At 31.0% G+C, this 6,216-nt stretch overlaps 1 pseudogene; it reads right to left on the bottom strand.

The window, feature by feature from the left end:
• Nucleotides 1-1,046: 1,046 nt before the first annotated feature.
• Nucleotides 1,047-2,202, bottom strand: LOC124839897 (ethylene-responsive transcription factor ERF014 pseudogene; annotated as a pseudogene).
• Nucleotides 2,203-6,216: the final 4,014 nt, after the last annotated feature.

Raw genomic sequence — 6,216 nt, forward strand, 5'->3', positions numbered from 1 at the left:
ATACTAAAATGAGTAGAATGAATAATATAGAAGTAAAATGACACAAACTAATTATTTTAAGATTTTAAATTAAAAATTATGTTCTAGTATCTTATATATGCATGTTCACTGTTAGTTGGTACCGAATCTTCCTTATTTCTTGTAAAAAAATTTCACAATTTAGATATTATATATACCTACTGATGCAAACAACGTAGCCATACTAGTAGCTACTGTTTAGATGTTAGAACGGTATTGATTGATCGATAAGCTAATAAACCCATAGTAATAGTAGATGGAAAGGAACTAGAATTTATTTCTGTCTATGTTTCTCACAAGATGCACGCAATGCCAAACTTAAAAGAGATTTATTTCAATATATTGTTAGTTGTAAAGATTTATAGACAGCTATGAATAAATAACTTAATATAATTTTTAAAAATATAATTGTAAAGTTAATAATTTAATTATATAATAATAATTAATGAATAAATACGAATATAAAGAAGCTTTGTGAATGTTTCCATTTAAATTAACTTGAAATATTGGAAAATAGAAAAACATAACTCCTCTTTAGGCAAGGCAATAAGACTGAGAGCAAATGGTCCAAGAAAAGACACATTTCAGTGGTTCAATTTTCCACATTTGTACGAGTATGATTCCTTCTTCTCGGTTAATTAACAAGCATCTCTGACATTTCCCCATGTAAATAACAGTTCCATTATTTGAATATAAAGTAATGTTTTTATTTCTTTTGTCCTTTCAAATCAATAAACAATCTAATTAGAATACGATGATATATATGTTTAAAAGTCACAAACAGAATAATTGTTTACTGACTGATCATGCAATTCTTTTTTTATATAAAGCACTGAAATTAAACTCATAAAAGTTCATTTAAATAGCACCTTTTTGTTGGCGTAATTTTTGTGTTTATAAAACATTTCTGTGCAAATAAATGCCTTTATAATGGACCAAAAATTTCTTTCATGATAACATAAACTAATAAAAATAAATCGAAAACGCGTCTTGAAAAAGAGAAGAAAGAAAAACTGATTGTACTTAGACATGCCGTCATTTCCCCTTTTCATGTATAAACCACATAATCACACGCAGAAAACTCTTATCAAATTCGACATAACAAATATTGCATCAATAGAAATCCAGAAATGGGAGACCAAAAATTGTCTTATCCCATGCGAATTTCATCCCTAGAATATGTAGTTTTAATTTGGTCACAGTCAGAGATTGATATCTTCATATAACAACACCTGACAAACGAATATGAATCTGTAAGCAAAAAAAAATATTGAAAATCTCTCAGCAGAAACTCCACAAACTAATGTCACTTTCTTCATACAGATCATCAAACAACTGTGTGGAATCAATGTCAAAAAAAGCCCCACTTAGCATTTGCTCAACATACTTTGGTGATTGTAACTCCTCCAAGTCATACCAATATTCCATCATAGCCATTGATTCATTTGCTTGATCACAGTTAACAGAAGGTGGAGGAGGAGTGTAAGCCCCAAATGGTGACAGAAGTGAGACATCATCGTCAATTTGGTCCGAGGGAGATGATGAGATTGATGGGGATGAGACGAATGAAGAGGAAGAGGTTGTTGAAGCAAGAGGAGGAGAAGATGGGGTGGTAGCAATGGCAGTGTCTAAGAAGTTGTTGGCAGCAGCTGCAGCCACTCTTTGGATTGATTTTGGTGACATGACAGTGTCTTGAGGAATGTAGTGTGAGGAGGAGCTTGAAGGGAAGTTGAGATTGGCTGAGGAGCCTTTAAGGCAAAGCAGTGCAGCATCATAGGCTCTTGCTGCTGCCTCAGCAGTTGAATAAGATCCCAACCATATTCTAGTTTTTTGGTTTGGTGCTCTAATCTCTGACACCCATGAGCCCCAGCTTCTCATTCTCACTCCCTTGAACTTCTTCTTGTTCTCACTTGATGCTGCTGCTGATGAGGAAGATACTGATAATGCCTTTGATGATTCTGTGTTGATCTTCTTCTCTGGCTTAACCATTATGATAGATGGTTCAAAGATGCTAGCTTTCTTCAGGGGTGAAAGTGTTTGAGTAAAGATTGGCTCTTTGGTGTGAAGATTTGATGAAAAGATGTGTGAAAATGTTTTGAGAGAAGATGTATGAATATAAAGGAGTGTCAAGGTTTGTTCAAGAGTTTCTGTAATGTGTGTTTGGGATGAAAACTTCTGGTTCTGCTTCTTGGAAATGGAGAAGTGAGGATGCTGTATTTATAGATTGAGACTTGTTTTTAAGGTTTGAGATTGTTGCCAGATTTAATTAAATTAAATTTAATACAGAGGAGAGGACTCAGTTCATGAAATGACCTTTTTGTCCTTTATCTCAGTGAAGCTTCCTTCAGATACGTATATTCTATGATGGAGAGAAAAAATATTTCAATAATGACGAGCAAATAAAACAATTCAGCAAACTATAAAAAAAGAACATCCTAGTAAGCTAATTTGGTGATGGAGAAGATGCTAAGTCGTCCCGTTATTATTATCTATTACAATTAGTGTATTGAATTTTATTGAGTATTTTTATGGAAAAATAGAAGCACTGCGTGTTTTTGACAGCGAGGTTTGCAGTACAGTTACTAGTACGACCATGGACAACTATGAGTGAACAGGTTTTCAAACTTAAACAACGGAAGTTCATGGTTTATGCTGAACATTTATTCACTGTCTCTTTCATTCCTGAATTGTCTTTTTAGTGTTTCATTTTCCAAGAATTACATTCAATAATCTTGTTTACCAAAAAAGATAGAATCGTTTTCCAAAACAAACCCAATTGACGAAAAACCACACTATAGTAAAACCTTATGAAAAATAAAATACAGAAACCTGTCTGTTTTAAAAACAACTTACCCAATTCGAACCTTAATGTTTTTTAATAAAATTTAATTAATAAAGATCAAATATATATATATATATATATATATCATAATTTCATTTTCATTAATTAATTATTATATATAAATTTTTTATATATCAACATTTTTATATGTATGATACTATTTCAATCTAAATATAGAAGTTTTTTTTTTAAAATTAGACAGTATACATTTATTACCTTTTGAAGCAGTTTTTTTTTAAAATAATTTCCTTAATATAAACAATATTATTATATTATTTCTGTACCCGTCTTATTTTTCTAAAACACGCATAAATATTGGTGTAATTTATTCTGGAGCAAACTAAAGGTATAAAATTAACACTTTATTGGGAAAAAATCAATTAAAAAGCCAAACTTAAACGTATATAGTAATTGTAGTACAAATAAAACAGTTGTGATTAAATAATGTTTTCTCTCTCTTCTGAATTAAATGTAAACATATCTTTTATTTCACTACAACGCGTTGGTTTAAGGTTTTCGTAACAAAAATAATAAATATACTGCTTTTTTAAATCACTTTTACCATAAAGGATAGTTAATTTAAGGAATACCTAACAAATTAATATTTTCTTACAAATATGACATCAATCAATTTAAACTTATACAGACTACCTAAAACTATAGGTTTGTTCGAACTCCATAGTAATTATAAATGCTGATATATTCTCTTAACATACTTCAACACATTCTTTATTATTTGATACAATTGATGTAAGTCACACTTCATAAGACTATTAAATACAGATAAACCTACAAAATGTACTAGTGCATCAGAATTTGGTACTATTATTTATTTCCCATATATATTAATATAATACATGTTAAAAGAAAAAAAAAATTGTGTCACGAGCAGCTTCCAAGATCTGCAGGTGTTGATGCTTGTTTAAGTAGAATTTTAAAGTGATAAGCTGTTATGAACAAAAATTACTGTGATGAGAAAAAGAAAACAACGTTTTCGCATGCGTTGCAACCAAACACAGCTGTGGCTTCTCTGTAAAAGCGCGTCCTGGGCCCTTGTTTCCTAAATAAAATGTGATTTATTTTATGTGTCACACCAAACAAGGACTACTTTACGGTATTTGTATTTAATGTGTGCTTTGCAGCATTTCAATGCAGTGTTTGCTATCGCCTGCGTTACTTGACTTTTGCACTCTTTCTCTGTCCCTCTTACTGCATTTAATTTTTGTTTTTAATTTTAAGGTTTTGAACTGATTCTGTATATGGTACGGCGCAGGACCAATCAGTTTTGGCTTTTGCTTTGGAATAAATGCCAACACACATGCATGCATGCACGCCTAGATGACATGTGTCCAACTTCACTTTGTTTCATGGATCCATAGTTTCATGGGTTGACACATGTTTATACGTAGCATATTCATGAGATGAGATGGTACTTCCTTTTTACTGCTTATGCTCACTGTATCATAAAAAGTTTGTACCTTTTTCTTCCAGTTTCTTCAAAAATATCATATCAAAGAAAACCGATATAATAAAAATGTTTCAGCTAGAAGAAAATTAATTTTAACCAGACTGCTTTGTGTATTGCTTTTAAATTATGATGAAATATTCATAATTCAAATAGTTATTTTTAATTGACTATTAAGATATTATGTAAGGAATTTTAAAATTGAGAGATTTAATTATTTTAATATTAAAAAGTTTTAATATAAATTATTTTCTTATAAATAAATTTTACTATATTTTTAAAGATATAATTTTTTTACATTAATATAAAAACTATATTTTATAGTGGTTGTTTATATTGACTATAATTTACCACGAATAAAAAGTATAGATGAACCTTTCATACTTTATAACATATGCGGTTTTGTAATGAATAAATGTAGTAGTATGTTTTTATTAAAAATATAACTTTTGATATCAATTTTAGTTATAAATACGGTGAGATTTTTATAATAAATAAGAAAATTTTCTATATCGATTTTAATTATAACTAGTATAAAAAATAATATTTTATTTATTTGTAAACATAGGGTTTCTAAATTCTTATACTTCATTTTCCTATTTTTCCTTTCTCGCTTTTACATCTTCTCCTTTGTGAACCAGTTCTCCTTTTTCTTCATCACCGTTCTTGCTGCCATTTCCTGTCACTCTTTTTTACGTGATGTTGTGTAGCAGCTTTTCTGTTATTCATGACTTGGATCTGGTTCATAGTGATGAGTTGTATTTTTCCCGACTAGAGTTTGTCATGGAGGTTTGCTACTAGTTGCGCGAGATATGCGAGTGTTGAAACGAGAGTTTGCAAGGTTGAGAGTGCTTGGTTGCATTCTCTGGTTTCTCATGTATCGTGTGATGGTCTTTGCCTCTATGGTGCAGGGTTCTATGGCATTTTTTCTGTTGGTTACAACAAAATTTTAGGAGGGTAGAACTCGCGATGTGCAGATCTTTGAAAGGGTATGCGTTAGGTAGATACAGTGGCACAAGGTGATGGAGGAAAGAAGTTGCTTTGATGGTCTAGTTTAGGATGAAGGGGTATGTAGGTAGTGGTGGCTCATTGAACATTGGTGTGTTGTGAGGTGGTTGAATAATAGGCTTACTGTTTGAAATACTTTTTTATACCGTTGTGCGTTTAACCGATATAAAAAGTAGAAACTTTCTATACCCCTACTTCTATACCAGTTCTAGAACTGGTATAAAAAGTCTTTTCTTAGTCTGTTTATTCTTTCCCTACATCTGAACCTTTTTTGTCTCACATGTAGTGTTTGAATTTCCTATATGACTCTCTACTTATCAATTGTTTTAATGGTGTGTTTTGATCGTGTTTGCGTTGTTCCAAGGTATAAATAAGACATCCTGTGAGCCTAAAGGAATTTGGGATTCCTTAGAGAAAATTTGTTTATTTTTTAGGTAAGGGAAGCTAATTGCAATGTTTTAAGTTAATTATACTTTTAAATTTATAATTATATAATTGTGTGGTGAATTTACTAGATGATTGATTTGTTGGTATGTGTTGAAATTGTGGTTTGAATGTGTGATCCTTAAACTTATATCATGTTGGTTTGGACTTATTTTTGTGAGTTTAAGACATTTATAATTTGAACAATTGGTCAAGTGGTACAAGTTTTCATGTTTAAAACTGTTTTGGAACTAATTCAATGAGAAAGGAATACCATTTTGATTAATTAAATAGGTATAAGTTCCCTTAAAAACATAGAATACAAGTGTTGATAACTAGTATAGTATTAAGCAGCTTTAGGGTGTCGCTGAGCGCCCAGTTTTGTGAATGATTTGGCGTTGAGTGGTGCTAGGATGTCAATGCGCATCTTTGTGCTACAAACCTAAAGCATTTTCACTCC

Source organism: Vigna umbellata, chromosome 1, assembly GCF_029865625.1.
Source record: "Vigna umbellata cultivar VRB3 chromosome 1, Vumbellata_1.0, whole genome shotgun sequence".
Taxonomy (NCBI): Eukaryota; Viridiplantae; Streptophyta; class Magnoliopsida; order Fabales; family Fabaceae; genus Vigna; species Vigna umbellata.